We start from the raw sequence: 21,605 nt of genomic DNA on the forward strand, positions 1-21,605 counted from the left end.
TGTCCTACTTCCCACCCCCAAGACACACACCACAAGCTGATTTAAGTAATTGTGCTTGGTACTCCCTACCTATAATCAATACCCACTAGCCTAACAATTTGTTTACTTGGCTGGTCTCAATCCCTGACTGCTCTCCCCTTCATCACATGAAAGCTTCTAAAGATCAAGGACTCTACCTTAGTCGTCTTTGGTTCCAGGACACCCAGCACCTTTTTCCTGACACATAACAGAAGCTCAATACATGAAGGAGGCAATTCCTTTGGTTACCATCTGACATCCTCTTATCCAGGGCTTAAGAAATAGAACATATAAAAACCAAAATGTTCTCTACCTAGAAAGAAAGAGTTGAGAATGAGGAAGACAGAGACATGTTAAAGATGTTTTGTAGTAGTTTGTACCCTCCTAGATTTTGGGGGTGCTGAAGACAGAATCAAAATTGCTAAGAAGGTCCAGAATGCCTCTTTCCCTTTCTTTTCTCCATCTTCAAACACTGTTTCTAGTCCCAAACTGTTAAAGAATATTTTTTTTCCCTATTTAGTCATATAGTATTCACAATTTTATGTTGTTTTTCCAGTTAGAGAATCAGGATGCGATTATTACATGAAAGTGACCATTATAATACTTCACACTTACAAACGCTAGTTATTGGCATTTACAGAGTGAAGCAAGCCACCTGAACTAAATACCAGGTGCTCAGTAAACATACTGTAATACCTCATTTCTGGTTACAAAGAGCTCATATGACCTTTATGTAGGGAATTTGTTTTCTGTTTAATTTATTTTTCCATTCTGAAACAGATTCATCTATTATAGGAAAGGGGCCAATTATTGGGTAAACACAGTAACACCTGATGACTATACCCTCTGGTATTTAGTCTCAAAACATTTTGCATTTCTTAATACATAGATTTAAAAATATTTTAACATTCCACTAAAATGAGATTAAATATAATTTTAAATGTTCCAGGAGGTAGAACATTCAGCCCTGTTTCTCAAGAAGGCTAAGTGAAAGGTCCCGTGTGTTGCCTGGTGGTTAGATTTTGACAATAAGCTAAAGGAATGAAGTTACAGAAGTGAGGGCTCACCTTAATAACTTTCTGTTGTTTTGTGGTTATTTAGGATTATTTGGAAGCAGAGCCAGCCATAGGCAAGTTTCCTGATGTAATATGTCTTTATGACCATGACCCACAATGAGTGCTCTCAAGTCCCTTTCCCCACTCTTGGTGTTGTTCCTGCTAGGTCCTCTTGCTCTCACGGTATGCCTTTATGACCAGAGCTGAGGGTCACCATGTTGTTTCTAAATAATGACCCACGCGTACACCTTTCTCTGACTCCCATCACTCCCCTCAGCCTCCCATTGCTCCCCTCGGCCTCCCATAAGAATCATAATAACTTTCTTAATTCTAAAGTGTACTTTAAAAAAATCCTATTTCAGTGTATTCTCAATTCTAAGACATGCTCCCTCATTTCAATATTTCTGAAATTGGAATTAATTTTATAGTTTTCTTCTCTTTTTCCTAAAAAAGTGGTTACTACATTTTTGGTCAATCCTACAAGCGAAAGTGTCTTAGACTTGGAGAGATGTGTTGTAAGTGTACTTTACTGGAGAAAGTTTTTTCGAGACTCAGTGCTGCTGCATATGGAGATGGGAGCTATCACACAGTTAATCCAAGCATACCAAGGACTTTGGGGGTAGGAGTGTATGAATAGTTTAGACAAAGCAAACTAATTGTTGGTTGGTTGTATGGACTAACTGTTGACGAGATAATTTTACATTTTCTAGTTTGAGGATTAGATGCAAAGGAAATAGGAATGTCTCCATCATATATAAGAAGGGAGTCTTAACCTTTCTCTCTACACAAATTGTTCTAAAGCCTAATATTTGTACTGAACAAGAGGCTGGGGTTATATACAGAATGCTCTAAAGAATATCCTTGATATGGATGACCAGTTATCTTAAACCACCCCTAAGTTCTTCCCTGAAAGGACTGTAACTTGATCTCATCTATTCTTGCTAAAGAGATGATGACTGTTTAGCTCACTGATCTGTGGAGAGGGGCAGAGCGTCAACACAGCCATGAACACACGTGGTTCCTGTCTTGGGTAAAATGTTCAGAGATATCTGAGCCCTATTTGTCAAGTCCAGCATAATTGTACAATGTTTTTCTAAAATAAATGGGGAGGACAATTGTAAGTTGAATAAAGACAGTATTCTAGTTATCTCCATCCAAAAAGTCTTAGCTGTTAAAATTAAGAATGAAATGGAAATTTTGAGAACATGCTTGCCCCTAACATTTTTAGTACCCAGGAAGGACTAGGGGGGGTACATAAATAGGTCTAAATAATTAAAAATTATAAATCAAGCTAAAAATGAATACATTAAATAATTAAATAAATGTGTTCTACATACCTTCTCTGACAAATATAGCTTTATTATGATAAAATATTTTCAATGTATATAGCAATATTTTTTATGACTGAAAGTCAGCTAAACAACAAAAATGATTTGACTTAATATTGTACATTTGTATGTTCTGTTGATGGACTGATGATTTTTGGATGAGGAATAAGATAAAGATGTACATAATTATAAATTATCATATACTTATTGTATACATATTCTTTTTTTCAGGAAAATAATTATGTTATAATATATGTAATTTATATTGACACTAATAGCAAAATAGACAACTTTTCTTGAATCAATGTAGTTTTTTTGTTTAATTTTTTATTATGTAAAATTCCAAACATTTACAACTGTAGAAATAAAGTATAGAGGGTTCCATGTACCTATTATCCAGCTTCAACAATTAACTCTTAGTCAGTTGTGCTTCATCTACACTCCCCAACTCTCTATACCCAATTATTTTGAAGCAAATCCTAGCTATAATATCATATTATTCATGAATATATCAACGTTAGATGTTTTAAAAATTTGGTTTAATAGAATTGGAGAAATTTTATTCTGCTAAGGCAGTAGCAACTGATACTGTCAATAAAATTTCTTAATCAATATTTATATCTGGAAATGAACTATGAATTTTAATTATTATATTCAAACATTTTAATGGGATTGCAATGATAATCATTGCAGAAAATATTAGAAATTACTTTTATTGTATCAATTCTATCACTCATACTATGATTTTTTTCAATAGTCTTTAAGCAATATCTATATCCATAAGGTGCTAAGTTCTTCTTTCAATTTTTTCAATGTTGGGATATAAAGAAAAACAAAAGAAAAATATGTGGTTTAATTCATTCAAATCTCTTCACAGGAGACCATGCCTTACCTAGAATGTTTAAAAAGTAGTGTGTGTATGTATGTGTGTGTATATATATATATATAATATATATTTTTATATATTTTCTATTTATATATAGAAATTTATTTAATATGAATGTCTTCACAATCATGCAAACATTTTTATTTCTTTGTTCCAATTTTCTTTTATCTTATTGGAATATCACTTTTGTTGTATGTGTCACATTTTGTATCTTTCTATTTAGAAAAATCATTTTCTCTAAAAATTTTAAAAGTATTTTAGATTATTTAAAAAGTAAAATAGGCAAACTTAGATCTGTTTGTATCTTTTGTAAACATTTCCTAACATCATTAATAGTAAGCAATAGTCCATACCAAATAACTGGTTAGCACAAAATAAAAAATGTTTTCCACCATAGACCACAATTCCTTATTTATCTCAGGATCATCTGTTGTTTCACTTAACTATCCTAGTGCAGCTCACTCTCTTGTCTAAATTAAACCTAACTGCTCTAACAGTTTTTAAATGGCATCTCAATTTTTAACCCAGAGTGGCTGTGAGGTCAAATTTGGTATGTTTAATAAAGATGATCCATTTTGAATCAGATCCAGAAAATATTGTGTATAAGCTTTGAATCGCTCCAAAGAATGTTGTTGTTATTGTCAGAGCTGAGGCCATATCTTCTAGGAATATGTTGAAAGATATTTAATAAATGTATATGCATTTCTGTTTATGATATGCAGGGCCCTCTGAAGTACAGGGCTCAGGGCAAGGGCACCTCTTAACCTCAGTCTGGTACTGACTTTGCAGACCAATAATAAATGTATATATTAATAGTTTATAACATGCATTGCTACATTTTTTAAAGTGCTTCACATTTATGATTTCTTTTGATCTGCACAATAATCTATGGACTAGATAGAGAAATTAGAGATGAGAAACAGAGGTCTAGAGAGGTTAAGTGATTTATCTAAAATTACACATCTAATTAGTGGTAGAGTTAAGAGTAGCACCTTGGTTTCCACACACAGGTCTTCCTGTTGTACTATTTTACATCATGCTGCATCCTTAATGTTTCTAAAATGAAGAGACCTGGCAGTTGGACAGGTTACAACCCAACATTTTTCATTCTTTAAAACCCTTTGGATTTTAGAAGAGAAAACAAATATGGGATGATGAATGGGGGGAAAAAAGCTGTATTCTCTTTCATACATGATAAGTCCATGTGGGAACAATATATACTTATCGACCAATGTTTCAGCAACTAGGGATTTATCTCCTTCCAGGAAAAGGTTTACTTGAATAATACAGACTAAATCTTCAGCAAGATAAGGATCATATTCCTTAACCTACTCATAAGACACTACGTACAACTCTAGGAACATAAACTTTGGGAGCATCTTCCAAGAGCCAGAGATTTTTGGAATGCTACTTTTTAGTGCAGTACAGCACCTAGAAATACAAAATGTTAGTATAAAAATGCATGTAATCCTCTTTTAATCATGCCAGTCAGATTTCCTAATAATTTTCCTATACAGTTTACACAGGACTGCCTTGGTGCCTCTGCCCCCTGTTCATATATACCCAAGACTTGAAGTGCTCCCTAAAATTCTCTTTTTTTCTCTCTCTAACTTTTTTTTAGCACTTTTGAATTTAGGAAGCATCTCACAGTCATTGGCATCTTTGATGAAATAGAACATAACTAACCGTTAATGATGGTTACCTCTGGTGAGTTCTGTATCGCTTGCATTCTCTACAATAAGAATGCATTATTTTCATAATGAAAATGAATTTTAAAAAATTTTAGACCCCAAATTCTATGTGGTTTATACACTCTATCTCTAATACTAAAAGAATACAAAGAATGTAATAACAATAATTAACATTTTATAAGGTTTTATATTCATAATGAATTTCATGAGCCCCTGTAGGTGATCAGTTGGCTTGATAACTCTGAGCTATTCCTCACAGCAGTTAGCTGTGAGTTATCCACGATGGAAACACTCCTCAGAGCTCTCTGATACTCACCATATTGTATTGTAATTGTCTTTTTACTTGGTTGTTTTTTCCACCTGGGTGAGAGCTCCTTGAGGGCAGGAACTGTGCCCATTCATTTTTGTGTCACTAGTGCCTAACACAGAGGTGAGTCTATAAAATTCATAAAATAAATGATTGACTGAAAGACTTGTAGATATTCAATATTTTTTTGAATGTTACTTACACCGACACAATTTAACAGTTTACCTCTGGAGAGGGTAATTATTCTCTGCTAGGATATGGCTTGTTCATTTTTCCTTTGTGGTTGGTGAATGGCAAGGCACAAACTGTAAGTGTTATTTTAAAAAATGTCCCTACATTCACCCCTCAGGGAGAGCTTTAGCTTTCTGTTGTCAGATTTGTTAATCTATCTAATTTACTGTGTAAGCAGGTAAAGAAAATCAATTTTCAACATGCTACTAAATTAAGTATCTTACTGAGACAGGTTTTGAATAGGGGAAGTTTGAAATATTTTTTCTTGTTACTTAAATAAGAGGAAAACATTTTGCCAATGAAAATTTCTCATCTGGTCTTTAAACTATAGTATCATGTTTATATAGAGGAAGTCTGTTTGGGAGAGTAATTCTGAACACTCCCTGGTGAAAGATTGAGCACATTTTAAAAATAAAATTTGGCACATGAATAGAAATAAAAATATTTGGTAACTCATGGAGTGGGAGAAAACATTTGCAAATCATATATCTGACAAGGGATTTACATCCGGAATGTATAAACACATACAACTCAACAACAAAAACCCAAACAACTCAATTAAAAAATGGGCAAAGGACTTGAAAAGACATTCTCCCAAAGAAGATAAACAGATCACCAAAGCAATGAAAAGATGCTCAACATGACTGATCAACAGGGAAATATAAATCAAAACCACAATGAGATACCACTTCACAACCATTAGGATGGTTCTTATATGTGTATATATAAGAAAATAACAAGTGTTGATGAGGATGTGAGAGAAATTAGAACCTTTGTGCACTGTTGGTAGGAATGTAAAATGGTGCAGCCTTTGTGGAAAATAGTACAGGAATTCCTCAAAAAAATAAACATGGAATTACCATATGATCCAGGAATTCCACTACTTGGTATATACCCAAAAGAACTGAAAGGGGGGACTCAAACACTGATATTTGTACATCAATGTTCATAGCAGCATTAATTTACAGTAGCCAAAACAACCCAAATGTCCACTAAAAGATGAGTGGATAAACAAAATATAAACAAAAAATTTATATTCAAAGAAATATTATTCAGTCTTAAAAAGGAAAGAAATTTCAATACATGCTGTAACATGGATGAACCTTGAAAGTGTTATGCTAGGTGAAATAAGCTGGACACAAAAGGACAAATATATGATTCACTTGTATGACTACTTAGAATAGTCAAATTCATAAAGACAGAAGATATACTGATGGTTGCCAGAAGTTGGGGAGAGGGAGGAATGGGAAGTTACTATTTAATGGATAGAGTTTAAATTTGGGAAGATTAAAAAAAATTCTGGAGAAAGATCATGGTGATGGTTACACAACATTGTGAATGTACTTAATACTACTGAACTGTACACTTAAATTGGTTAAAATGGTAAGTTATATATATAAATGATAAATATATATAATTATATATAAATGGTAAAAAATATATATAAAACCACACATATGAAAAACTTGACACTAACTTAGCATTTTATTAAAAAGCACTTTCACTTGCAATATTTTATTTTTTCCTCACAACAACCCTGAGAGATAGGCAGGGCCGTTATTAATCTCATTTTACAGATAAGGAAATAAAAGCTTATTTGGTTTGAGTAAACACCCAAGGAACACAAAATTAATAGATATCAGGGTCAGAATTAGGACCTAGAACCTCAGTCCCTTGCTCTTTCTTCTATACCAAACTGCTTTTCACAGAAGTGTTCTTGGACCCTGACAACTGACACTGACATTGACTTCACTGGCAAAGGCCCAACTTTCACTTGGAATGCACATACAAAGCCTGATTCCAAAGAACGATCTTGAAAGGGCTTTCTGGCCAATGTGGGCAAAACAACAGGCGCAGAAATCATTAACAACGTGTACCTTTCCCTCATCACAACAATAATATTGTGAAGGGCAAGACAGAAATATGAGAACTGAGGCAACAGCCAGGAAATGCTCAATAGCCACATGTTAATTTATTATCATAGGTCTGGTTTCTTTCTAAACAATTCTTAAGGGACAATTCCTTGTTTAAGTGAGATTTTTATTTTGTTAAATATTCCTTAAAGTTCATTTGTCGGCTGTAAGATGATTCTTGAGAAGGTTTTTATTGTTGTTAAAAGGAGTTTTATAGTTGCCATGTAATATAATTTGATCTGTATGTGATAGCTTCTTTGAAAAGCAGTGATGATTTTTTAAAATACAGAGACATGAAGAAAAACAGACTTTTATCATACAACTGTGTGTTTATATTGTTAATTCAGCCCTGTAAAATCTTTCCAGTAAATTAATTACAGCTAAGAATCAGAAGGGACCATAAAGCAAAAATGGCAGAGGAGTACAGACAGCTGTTCTTTAAAAATGGAATGTTGATTTTTATTTTTAAGTGTTCAACAAACAGTCCTGAAGCATATCCTCCAGAATCTTAATCGTATATTGTTGGGACTATGAAGTTTTGTTTTGTGTACTGAAGAAGAAAAATATCTGTTACATAATATTAATATATTCTAGTGTTTTCAGGTTAAAATAATAAAAATAATATGGCCAGCTGAGAGCTGAAATTTGGTGGTGGCAAAAAGTTTGGAAATTTAAAATATAATAATTATAGAAAGACCAAAAATATTCAAAATTTTAATAGTGATTTTCTTGGAGTATAAGGGTGATTCTCCACCCCATATGATCATACTTCTCCTTTTCAGTATTTTCCGTATTTTCTACAATGAACATATCTTATATCTATAGTGGAATAAAATAAAATCTTTTTATAATAATGATCATTAGAAAATCTTGCAGGCCAGGTCACTGGGCAGTTGTCTTTTTGATTAAAATTAACTGAAAGAAAGCAAAAGATAAACAATTTGTTCCCCAGCTTTCAAGTGGATAAATATATTATTAGTTCCATTTTAGAAGAGAAGAGTGAGGCCCAATAGGGTTAAGCGCTTGAGCTAAGTTCACCCAGCTGGTAAGCAGAACAACAAGTAAACCCAAACTTGTCCTGCTAGTAGGGAGGTGGTTTAGTGGAAAGGATTGGTAGTTCATCTTACTACACAGCCTATGTTCTGCCTAGTGATTCTGATATATTGGTACACCATGTTTTATCTCTGGTTTGATAAGCTTGTATATAATTAAAGAAGCTCCTATATCACTGAAATATGGTTCATTCCTTCTGAAGCATCTTTTGTATTGATTGAAGATCTTAATTTATGGACTGCAAATGAATCATTATGGCCTGCAACCACAATGAGTTTCCACACACGTTTTGTAAAACTAAAGTAACATTACATCTCGTCATGCATGTGTGCATTTTTATAGTACCTTCCACCAAGGATGTCTTGCTGGTACCTTTGGGACCCCTCAAGTTATCCCCAATCTCATTTCAGTTAAGGCCTCATTTATCCTCTTTCTTGTCTTGGTTTAGTTATTGCTAAGTCCTGTGATTGTAGGTCTTAGTTTTGAGTATAAATCTCACTTCCTTAAAGTTGTCTGCTAGTTCCTTTTATATGACACATCAAATCAATAATGGTATCTACCATTTACTGAGTGCATACCATGTACCAGTCACTTTATACCTACTATTTTTCATCCATGATGTAAATTCTGAGTACTTCTGCAATTTCATTTTCAACCGCTCCCTGATTGCACGCTATATTGTAGTTCAGAAGTCGGCAAACTTTAGTCTGTGGACTCATTCTGGCCCGCTGCCTGTTTTTGTATATAGCCTGTGAGTTTAGAATGGCTTTTACATATTTAAATAAGTAAAAAGAATCAAAAGATGACTAATACTTTTTAGACATGTGAAAATTATGTTACATTCAACTTCCAACATTCATAAATAAATTTTCATTTGAATCCAGACCTCTCATTCATTTAGGTGTTGTCTATGGCTGCTTTTGTGCGATGATGGCAGAGTTCAGTAGTTGTGACAGATACTATGACCCACAAAGTATTTATCTAAGTATTGTCTAAATGTTTAAAATATCTATCCGGCTTTTTACAGAAAAGTTTGTCAACTCCTGTCTTAACCAAATTAATTTCTGTCCTTATCTTCTTGTCCTCATATAATTTCCCCTCTGTCTGGAATGCTTTTCTTTCCTTTCTTTATTCTTCTTTATTCTCTTCTATATCCTCATTTTCTCTAGGTGATTTCATCCAAACTCATTGTGTTAAATTCAATCTATATGCTTATGGTGCCCAAATTCATGTCTCTATACCCAACCTCTGCCCTGAACTCTAAACTTGAATGTACAACTCTTTTATATCTCTAGTTAGATAGCATAAACATTTCAAATCAAACATGTTCAGGGTTGGATTCTAGATCTATCCCCCTAAACCAACTCCTTCCAGTCTGCCCCAACTCCATCCTTGTAGTTAGGCCAAAAGTTTGGTGTTTTTCTGATTTTTCTGTTTGTCTCACATTTCACATCCAATCTATCAGCAAATCATGTTGGCTTTACCTTCAAAATATATCCAGAATTTGACTATTTCTCACCTGCCTTATTGCCACCACCCTAGTCCAAAAGACCATCTTTCATCTGGACTGCTGCCCTAGTCCAAATGGACATCTTTCATCTTTCAACTGGTCTTGTCTGTGGTGAACATATCATGCAGGGTCATCTTCTCAGAACCTTCCAATGACTTCCTGTCCAAAGTCTGCCCTCCTTCTCATATGATGTCTCTCAAATCACATTTCCCACTCACTACTCTTCCCCTTACTCACTTTACTCTAGAGTCACTGACTTTGCTCTTCCCCAAACGATTGAGGGGCTTGTCTACTTCAGAGCCTTTGTGCTTATAGTGCCCTCTGCCATATCGTCCCACGGTATCCCCAGGGCTTGTTCTCACGTTTTCTCTAGATAATAAGAGTTGCCTTTTCAGTGAGACCTTCCACGGCATTCTTATCTACAATTTCAAATTTGCATTTGTGGTTTAATTTTTCTTCCTTAGGACTTTTCGCTAGTTAGATAAATAAGTCATGTATTTACTTGTCTTTTTTATTGTCTACACAAGAATGAAAGTTCATGAGGGCAGGGATTTTCATTTGTTTTGTTCACAACTGTATACCCAGTACCTAGAAGAATGCGGACACATAGAGAGGGCAGTGTTTGTGGCATGAGTGCATGAATGAAAACATCCAGCTCAAGGGCTGCTTCCATGAAATCTTCCCTGCAGCACCTGCCTTGGGTGCTCTGGGTCCCCCTTCCTCTTGGACAGTGAATATCTATGATACGCTTACTACAGTGTAGAACAATTGCTTGTTTGATATATCTATTTCCCCTACTAAACTGAGCTTGATTCCTTTTTGTATTCCAGGGCCTAGCACAGCTCTTGGCACATAACAAATAATCATTTAATATTTCCTAAGTGAATGAATAATTGTTCAACATTAAAAAATATTCCTTACTATCAAGAAGATACTTCTCAGAGATCTGTTTAAATAGTGAATGGCACTTAAATTTGAATTGTATTTAAAAAAGAAAAACAAAGAATTATTCAGGATCATGCTTGCTTTAGATTCTGAAACCACTGGGGGCAAGCTGTGGGTTTACTGAGGCTCCAAAACCATACATAGTCCACATACCACAGAGTATGAGACCGGAGGCCTCCCACTCAGGAATCAAGGTGCAGTGCTTTGCGTGGTGAAGTCCTGGCTACACAGCTTACTTGGCCCATTAGTTAAGACTATTGGCATGTGGAGAAAATCCTTACTCTTATTTGTTTGTTTTCAGTCAAGACCTTTAAGACCTGCTAATTGGTGACGTGAAAAGGACTAACGATCTTTAATCAGTGTTAGAATAAAAAATGCCCTTATTGTTTTCCTGTCTCTAAATAACCTTTTCCATCTGTGTCCAGGAAACAGTCACAAGTCACCTAAGTAAAAATCTTTCAGTTGTTCTTTAAAAACAGGTATTTATCAGGAGATCATTGACTTTAGTCTGGCTCTGGCAGGCAGAGAACAATCTTGGGGGTTGAGCAGGGGTGGAGGATGCTGCTGTGGCAATGGAATTGGAGGAAGGTTGTGAGAGGAGGGAAGTTTACAAAGAAAGAAAGCCTTATCTCAGGCACTTTGGTGTTCTAGTCGGGCTCACTAATAAAATTAGATTTGGATTAAACATTTTGCGTTTTCTTCCTAAGGATTTCATGCACATTTCCTTATTTGAGTCTCACACACGCATGTAAGGCAGGGAAGGCATTATCTCTCACCTAGGGTTTAAGAGTGGAGAAGGTGAGAGCAAGAGATGAAATGATGTGCCTAACGTCAGTGACTATCAGGAAAAGAACTCAGGTAGACGTTCAGTGCTCTTCCCACTGGCCCTTTCTTACAAACTACCTGTTTGCTTCAAGATTTTTTTTTTTTTAATTGCATGTGTGTAGGGAGAGAACTAGAAATGTTTTAGGTGGCAGTGACATGGAGTGTCTGCTTTGTGCTCAGCACTGAAGTAGATACAAAGAAATAGAAAACAACATTATGTCCTCAAGATATTTATAGCTCCCTGGGGGAAAGAAAATGTAATAAACAACAACAGCAAAAAAAACCCCCAAAACCCCTAATATTAAAGTGAAAAACATCAGGTATATAAAAAGCATGTATACTAAACATATTTATAAATTTTTATCATTTTCAATGATTCCATTTTCCTAAACATATTTATAAGATCTGCTGAGAGGCATGTGGCTTCTTTAGTTTTCTCAACAAATCTAATCTCACATACTCCCACCCTTCCAATTAAAGTTATCTCAGCCTCCTCCAGATTAAATAGTCTCTTGTGGTTTAACAGTCTATTTTGATGTAAAACGCTATCAGGTAAATATTCATTAATTCAAAGCTCAATTCCCTAACAAGGCTGGTTCTCTCCTATCTTCTTCCTTGCCAAGATGGCATCTATGCATGGGATACTCACCCATCCTCATGGCAATGGGTGGGGTCTGGTTTCCACTGCAGGGCAGCTGATCTGGTCGAGGTACACTAGCTGCTCCTCAGCTAATGCTCGGCTAATTTTTGCATTCCCCTGGAGGGGTCCCTTCTACATTACAGTGGAGCCAAGATGGGTTTGAGATTGCCGTTCTGCCTCATCTATCTAGTCACTGTTGTCCTGCTATTGCTCAACCTCTGACCCATACTAGCGTGGGATCTCCCTGAGCTGCAGTCTCCTCCTAGGTTTCTTTTGTGGGGCAGGGCAAAGGCTCCTTTGCCTTTCACTTACCGCTCAATCTGTCTAACATGCTTTCCCCTCCAGGAATTCAGTCCAGAGAGTAGAGGTCAGAATACACCTGTATGACTGTCTACTTCCCCTTCCCTTAGTTTCTTCTTTTTTCCCATAATCCTCTGAGCCAAAGTCTCCCCATACCTAACCCCCCACCCCCTCAAGCATACTTCCCTCATTCTGAGAGTTTTTCACTCCTGGCTTTTAGTAAAACTCTTATGATTTAGTAAACTGGCTCTCTCTCTTGTGTGAATGAGAAATAAAATCATTAAAAAATCTTTTTCTGTTTTCAAAGTTCAGCTTTCAAAACTCTTAATGTCTGATCAAAAAATCTTATTTTAGAGGTAAAAACTGAACATTGACTTTTTCTACACTTTTTGCCTTCTTACTGTAAGAATGCTAATGATTTATGGAAAAGGATACTTCATACAGAATGAAGAGTGGTGACATACAAGGAAGTGCAAAAGAGTGCATAGAAAAATAAAGTGAAAAAATATACACCAAAATGTTAACAGTGACCCTCTTTGGGTGCTGGTTTTTCAAATTATTTTATTCTTTATGTCCTCTTGTATTTTCAGAATTTTAAATAGTGCATATGTATTGTTTTTGTAAACAGAAAAACCAATAAAAAAATTTCCATTGGCATAGGGGAGCGGTTAAACAGCAGAGAACTATACAGATAGTAAATATCTCAAGACTATGCCCCAAATTAACTGTCAAATAAGTGATTTAGTCATAATTGTGATGAATCTTTACTGAGTCACATCTTTTCTATTCTTCTTTTTTTAAATTGAGATATAGTTCATATACCATAAAATTCACTCTTTTAAAGTGTACAACTCAGAGGTTTTAGTATATTCACAAAGCTGTACAACCATCACCACTACCTAATTCCAAAGACATTTTTTTCACCCCAAAAAGAACCTCCATACCCATTAGCAGTCACTCCCCATTACCCCTTCCCTCAGCCCCTGGCAACCACTAATCTACTATCTGTTTCTATGGATTTGCCAATTAACATTTCATGTAAATAGAATCATACATAATGTGGCCTTTTGTATTTGGTTTCTTTCACTTCGCACAATGTTTTCAAGGTTCACCCATGATGAGTCATATTTTTCTTGATCTCCTTTTCTGAAAATCTTTTCCCTCAGTGCTGCAATAATACTCATACTGGTCCCCCAAACTTTGCTAAACGGTCCATACGATGCAAAAAAATCAGACTACCTCTTGTTCCAAAGTTGCATTACCTGTTCTATGGATAGACTCGATGGATTAGAAAATTTTCATTAATCACAATTAACCATTAAAAATTATTTTTGACTTTGGAATATATTTTACTATGGGAGTGGAGTTGGGGCAGAGGGAAGCAGGGATAAGGTTAGGCTCAGTGACTTACCTTCTGTGGAGTCTAAGGTTGATTATTATTAAAAGCTTGTAGGGAAAGTAGCCCAAGTGTATGTAATGATTGCAACCAGATTGGACTCTATATTTTATAGTGGATAACAAACTTTCTCAGATAGACATTAACAATATTGGATAGAGAACATGCGTATTCTCTTGAATCTTTCTCATTTCATCATATTTGTTAGTACTCCAAGGCATTGGTCATGTCTTCACGTAGGAATAAAGGCCAAGACTGGGATCCCCAGTCCTGAAGTTTCCTGTAATCTCACAGGATAAAAACACAAGGGTCACTCTAAGTTAGTAAACTTTAATCTTTTGGCAGGGCGGGTATCACAGATTTAGTCCTTTGAATCTCTGGTAAGAGTTATAGACCCTTCTCTGAAAAATGTTACTTACAATTTCTAAGGATGTGTGAGTCCCTTGGACCATCCAAGGTCTCCAGTGTCTTAGATCAGGCTCCTATCACAAAATACCATAAACTGGGTGGCTTAAACAACAAACATTTATTTCTCATAGTTCTAAAGGCTGGGAAGTTCAAGGTCAAGGTATGGCAGATTTGGTGTCTGATAAAGGCCTTCTTCCTATTTTGCAGATGGACACCATCTTTCTGTGTCACATTGGGAGAAGAAAGCTCTCTTGTGTCTCTTCTTATAAGGTGACTAATCTCACCTTGAGGGCTCCACTCTCAGGACCTAATCTAATTCTAATTACCTCCCAATGCTCCACCTCCAAATACCATCACACTAGGGATTAGGGCTGAAACATATGCATTTTGGAGGGACACATTTACTCCATGCCACAGAGATAGTCCCCAGATTGAGAATACCTGCTCTAGGAAAATTCCCATCTTTACTATCCACTAGGATTTCAGTCCTGAGGTCCCAATCTTGCCTCCTGTTCTGATGAACTGGGTGGGACAGAAAAGCTGCTGAAGACCTTTTGGCTCTATAGAGAAGTCTATATAACTCCTCCCAAATCCTACTCTAGGAGCAGAAGGCACCCCAGGTGCCTGCTTGAGATACAGCATCCAGATGAGGTAAAGAGGAAGAAGTGAGTGAATAACAAGGAGGATGAGGATTTCGACATTACCTCCTTATATGGTCCCTGCATTATGTTGTACATGTATTTTTGATTTCATCCTTGCTCCTCATCATAGCTTCTATCCCTTGGGAATGGAAGTAAGGTGAGAAAAAACATTAGCTCCTCAGCATGGGTTGCAGAAAGGCTCTTGGTAAGCAGTGGATGGCTCCAACCAGATTCATGAATAAACTGAGGGCAGATTCAAGGTCAGCAAGAAGGAAGTGACTCTGAGGACAGGAGGAAACATCTGGAAGACATGGACTTGAACTTGAGCAGCAGATATTTCTCAATGGACAGCTCAAGTCTTTGAATTCTTTTTGTTTCACGGTCTGGCATAGCTCAATTTGGTTAACCTTTAAAGCATTATATAAGTTGAGTATTTGTGTGGTGTTGAGGGAGGAGATGAGGGCATTTTCACAAATTAAAAAAAGAGGAAGTACTCTGTTTTCTTAGTGACTGCTTTGGTTTGTCCTATTTATACATAGTCGTCTTCTGCCTTGCTTTGGCTTGGCTCCTAGGAGTGGCTGGGTGAGTTTATTATCCCATCTCCTTGGTAATCAAGTTGAAAGATTCCTTTTTCATTCTAGCTCAGAGAAGAATATGCAGGTCCATGTCATCTGCAGGAGGCTCAGTCTGGGACCAAATCACCAACTGACCCTGTTGTGGTTATTAAGTCATGGGTGAAGCATGAGCAAGACATAAAAGGATTGAAAATGTCTAATGGGCTTTGATATCAAAAGGTGCTATTTTAAACTATCAGATATTATTTTTTAATATAAATAAATATGGTATGATGGTTCCTATCAATATAAAATCTCTGTTTAATTAATCTCCAAGAGGAGTTGTAAAGGAAGCTACATCTTGTTAAGTTTGATGATTTTTCTTCAGTCCTCACACTACTTGACCCATCAGTAGTACCTGGCACAGTTTACCTTTACCATCTTCTTGAAATACTTTTTGTAATTGACTTTGAGGATGTGTCACTTGTCTGGCTTCCTCCTATTTCAGAGACTGTTCCTTTTCTATTTCCTTTATGGTTTTACCTCATTTTCCCAAGTCTAAACACTTGGTATACCTGTTAAAAACTTGGTACCCAGTCCCTACCCCAAGAAATTCTCATTCTATTGGTCTGGGTTGGAGTCTAGGTTTTTTTTTTTAATATGGTTAAGATGATGAATTTTATGTTATGTACACTTCACCACAATTAAAACAATTAAAAAAAAAAAAACTCCTTAAGTGATTCTTATTAGCAGCCAGGACAGAAATTTCTGACTTATCTTGTAAAATGCTCAAATTTGTATTTCTAGCCTATACCTCTCCCATGAATGTTAGAATTGTCTATTCCACTAACAGCTTGGCATCTCTCCTTGGATGTCAGATAGGTTTCTCAAACTTAACTGGACCAAAAGCAAATTTATGATTCCCCTGCCCTATACTTGCTCCTCCCACAATCCTTGGAGTCATTGTTGATGCTTCTCGTCCTCTCACATTCCCTACCCTAGCTACTAGCAAATCCTGCTGTCTGTGTCTTCAAAACATATTCAGTATCTGATGATTTTTCATCACCTCCACTACTACTAATCTGGCCCAAGTTACCATCATCTCCCACCTGGATTACTGTGGTGGCCTCCTAATTGGTCTATCTGCCTCTATCCTTGCCCTTAAGCAGTCTTTGTAAAATTTAAAACAGATAATGTTATTCCTCTGTGTCCTATGCTCTGATTGACTTCTCTGCTCATTTAGAACAAAACTCAAAGTCCTTAAAATATCTCACAAAGCCTATACAGTCTGCCCTTCAACCTTCATCTCTCTCATCTCTTACCATGTTCTGTCTTCTCTCTGTGCTGCAGTCACCCTGGCCACCATGCCTTGACTAGCATGCTTCCATCTCAAGGCCTTTGCTCTTCCTGTAGCCTGTAAGGTTACAAGTGGTTAACTTGTTCAAGATCATACAACTAGTAAGTGGCAATGCTGGGACTCCAACCCATCTCTGGTTCTAAATCCAATGCTTTTATTGTTGTACCATGCTTTTAGCCTTTCTACAGCAAACAGTATTCCTTTAGTCATTCAACAAGTGCTATTCTAGGATAATATTCTAAGGATATAGTAGCCAACAAGACAAAGCCCCTAACTTTGTGGAGCTCATATTCTAACTGGAGGAGATAAAAAATAAAAACATTCAACCTGTAGTATGTAAGATGGTGTTAAATGCTGTGGAGAAAAATAAAGCAAGACAAGAGAGATAAGAAATGCAGGGCAGGTGCTGTTATTTTAAGAATTATTGGCAGTCAGGAAGGCCTTACAATAAAGAACATCTGAGTAGAGACCTGAGCAAAGGAGGAAGTGTGGGAATAAGCCATAGGAATAGAAAAAGGGAAAGATTCAAGTTTGAGGGAAGCCAAAGGAATTTCCATTTCCTTTTGATTTAAATTATTTTTAATGTAACAGTTAACATCCTGAAATATTTCAAAACAACTATGCTCACCTGTGTTTTGAATATTTTTGGAAGTGGTATGAAAGGATTGCCTTTGCCCAGACATGCTTGTGACTCAGCAATTGGAACTAGCTTGCAACTTTCAGTTTCATGAAGTCCCTCTGGTCTATAGAGGCATATATTGAATATGGGCTCTGGAGTCAGATCATACGTACGAAAACCCTAGCTTTACTATATGTACTGTTTGTATAATCTAGGACAATTCACTACCCTATTCTAAGCCCCGGTTCCCAAATCTGCAACGTGAGGGTGATCAGAACAGGTGAATTTTCAACCAAAATACACCAGTGTTTTGTGTGTTCTGATTGGTTGGCCATATCAGTTGTTAATTATTTTCAGTATCATCCTTAGATGAGATTATTTACCTCATGGGAGTGTTTGTGATAAGGAAATGAGGTAGGCACTCATTCTTATTTTATTTATTATTATTCCATTTATCATTATTACTATAGCCTAAATCAAGGGTCAGCATACTATGACCTATAGGCCAAACCACATCTTGCATCTTTATAATCTTTGTAAATAAAGTTTTACTGGGACACGGCCATGCCTATTTATTTATGTATTGTCTATGGTACAAAAGTAGAGTTCATTAGTGGAGATGGACTGCTCCTCTCCAGAACAAGTTTGGTGACCCCTGGCCTAAATTGAGATGGAATCCTACTTCAGCTCTCTCGAAATGTGGTCTAAACAACTCTACTTTGTATCATGATATTAACATTTACAATCAGTTCTTTACAGTCAAGAAAGGAGTTGTGCTTTACCAAACTTCTCAGGACAAGTTGCTAGGGATCTACTTGGAAGTGAAGAAACTTCCCTCCCAATCCCAAGATGAGGGTGTTGAGGATAGGGGTCTCCAATGAGTTCTGAGATCAAATTCCCAGAAATAAAAAGCCACATATGACCCCATGATGTTCAGGTATACAAAGTTATGCACTGGTCTGTCCACTTTCTATTTTCTCCATTCTCTCTAGTCTCCTATCCCAATGTCAGCCTTTTTCTTGCAATACTGGATCAAGGCAGGGGACAGAGGGGTGTATCCAGAGAAGGCAGAGGGAGAAGAGGTTTTCTTTGCTAACTTAGTGGGGCTCAGAGTTGGATTTACTCTTCAAAGAATCTTGATTCTTCAAAAAGTTATTTGAGCCTTAGTTTTAATTTTGCTTCTTTAGAACAAGTAAGTGCTTTAGGAATTTTAGTCTTTTTAAAAAGAGTGAATTTATTTCATCCCCATTTCTTTAAAAAGGGGACATAGTTCCAAGCCCTTGAATAAATCAGGTTTTGTCACCAAGGAAATCAGGCAGTAGTCACAAAATAATAAAGATCAAAAACCAAAAACACCAGAGGCTCATGCTCCTCTCTATTCCTCTTCAGTTTGATTTGACTCTTGTGGGAATTTGTGTCTCTGGGAAAGCTGAGAGTGTAACTGAATTCTTGGTAATAATCTTGTGTAACTTCAAAACACACAGCAGAGTAAAAGGGAATGGAGTAACAGATGTGATCAATCGATTAATGCTGAGTGAATACCTACTATGCCAAAGCATTGTGTTCTTCTAGGTATTTTTTATAGGCTCAAAGAGTTTCTGAACCTACTTGTAAAGCTGTATGACTCTGTGTCCATAATTCAGCTTTTAAAAAATCATTACTTCAGTGTTCTAAAAAGAGAATCTTGAAAAGTTTCTGAGTTAATTAATATTTATTTGGTTTCAGAAGACCAAGTACATATTTCTCTTATTTAGGATATAATTAACTGAACACTTTTATCCTACTTTGTAGATATTCTTATAGTTTTCCCTGAAAGATCTAATTAGAAATCAGTTGTTTCTTACAGAAGATCAATTGTTTCATAGAAGTTGAGAGTGAGTCAGAGATGAATGAAAACTTCTCTCACATTGGTAGAAGTGGGATGGGTTCTGTCTTTGCCTAGATCACAAGACAGACTAGGTCCAAACACTTGACTTGCTGCACAAAGCCCAGGAAGAGGTGAGCGACTGAGCTACTGGGTCAGGGTGAGGTCTTAACCCAGTCTCTGAAAGCCTTTGGCTCCCTCTGCAGAGCCAGCTTAAGATGACTCCTCAGTCTTGACAGACCCAGAGTGTGTGTTTCCTGCCAGGAGATGCCTCCTTGTCTCCTATTTCCCTGGCCATTCCCCTTTTCAAAATATTTTTTAATCCTTACTCCAACTCTATCCTTACTAAGAAAAAATTCACTTATCTTGCTGGAAAAAAGAAAGGAAGCATAAAACCAAGGTGTGTTTTTGAAGGAGTGTGCACTAGACTGCATTGTGCCTATTTTCTGGTTGCTTCACAAGTTCTGTACCTTCTCCCTGTTCCTCTGTCTCCCTCCTCAGTCTCCCTCAGTGGAGACTGGCTCCCAGCAGAGCATGTAACTTCTTCCTGTCAAAGCTAGCCCTGGAGAGAAGGCATTCATGCTGAGGTAACAATTAGTATCAACCTTCACGCTGTAAAGTCATTCACGCTGTAAAGTCATTCACGCTGAGGTAACAATTAGTATCAACCTTTAAGAGTAATTGCCTTTTGTCCCAGGAAAACCTTCTTAATAGGTGAAACTCTGGTATGAACTTTGAGGTTTTAGACGCTAGACAGGGGACTCACCTAAGGGCAGCAGAGCTCCCTCTGCTCTGTTAAAAGTCTAGAAAGGCTGCAGCTTATGGCAGTTAATCTCCAATATGAGATTGTAGGTGAATATATAAACATAATTTAACATAATTTTAAGAAGGAAAAAAATATGTCACCATCTAAACTGGTTTGCTCAAGCTTTTTCAAAAGCTAGAGATTTAGAGTCAAACAGTAGAGCCAAAGGAGATAATCATCTTTTACTCTTTCAGAAGATTTCATCCCTTTTGGCTTTCCTCCAAGGATATCTGATCAGGACATTAAGTGGCTGAAAAGCCAAGGTTTTCAATGTTTCATAACTGCAATCAGCCATATGCATTAATTTTTGGGAAGGACTAAATTATGAAAACTTTTATAGTAAAGCAAGCAGCTCTATGACTCTGTGGGCTTGGCTTTGCTTTTCTTTCTTTCTTTCTTTCTTTCTTTCTTTCTTTCTTTCTTTCTTTCTTTCTTTCTTTCTTTCTTGTGGGAGGAGATGAGAGATTTTGTTTTAGTTAATGTATTTGTTTTTGTTTTTAAAACAATGAAAGAGAAAATGCTTCACTGACACACAGCAAACTTTCTCATAAAACTCTCTTTGGCCACAGACTAAGTACAACACACACAGCGCCAATAAGGGGTTTAATGGTTTCCCCCTTTTTCTCCTACAGAGGAAAAAAATGAGCACAGGATCAAAATAAAGCTAGAATGAAAACCATATTTCTGCCTCATTAGTTGGACTTCTACTCTGCCTCTTAATAATCGCTACAAGGGTTTGGTTTTGTCAAAAAGAAAACAAATAACCAAACTACCTTCTTTTCCTTATGCTTCCAGAAGAGATAATAAACACAGGGAAATCTGTGAGCTAAGCTGCCATTGGTACGTTAGTCAGGCATATTTACAAACTTCATTGATTTGGCCAGTAGCTCCCAGACTGCCTCCTGAGAGCCACAGGGCTGAGCCACAGTCCTTATAAAAACAGGGCTATGGCCCTGCCCAGCAGGCTTTTGGTTACAAGTGCTGATCACTTCTGGAGCAGGGTGATCCTGGCTGGCCAACAGCTTCAGCTCCAGCTCTTGGAGCTCAGACCCTCTAAGGCCTCTTTACACTAACACAGCAATCTTCTCTGTTGAATGGGTCAATAACGCAGAGAGATCAGATGAGTAGGAGGGACCTTTTTTTTTTTTTAACAGAGTAACTGACCCATGAGGATGGGATTCAGGGGAGGAGGCTATGCTTTCTCAGAATTCTCATTTTCCTAATTTTAAGATCCTCCCTTGTCCTCTCTGAGCCTCATC

The 21,605-nt window shown here is 36.6% G+C and overlaps 1 long non-coding RNA gene across 1 annotated transcript in view; it reads right to left on the minus strand.

The window, feature by feature from the left end:
* Window positions 1-21,605, minus strand: part of LOC105079040 (uncharacterized) — a 281,377-nt gene that overhangs the window by 6,995 nt on the left and 252,777 nt on the right. Inside the window, exon 6 of the long non-coding RNA XR_012498958.1 lies at window positions 177-331. This is a non-coding gene — a long non-coding RNA (uncharacterized LOC105079040). The remainder of the gene's footprint in view (window positions 1-176; window positions 332-21,605) is intronic.

This window comes from Camelus bactrianus, chromosome 15, assembly GCF_048773025.1.
Source record: "Camelus bactrianus isolate YW-2024 breed Bactrian camel chromosome 15, ASM4877302v1, whole genome shotgun sequence".
Taxonomy (NCBI): domain Eukaryota; kingdom Metazoa; phylum Chordata; class Mammalia; order Artiodactyla; family Camelidae; genus Camelus; species Camelus bactrianus.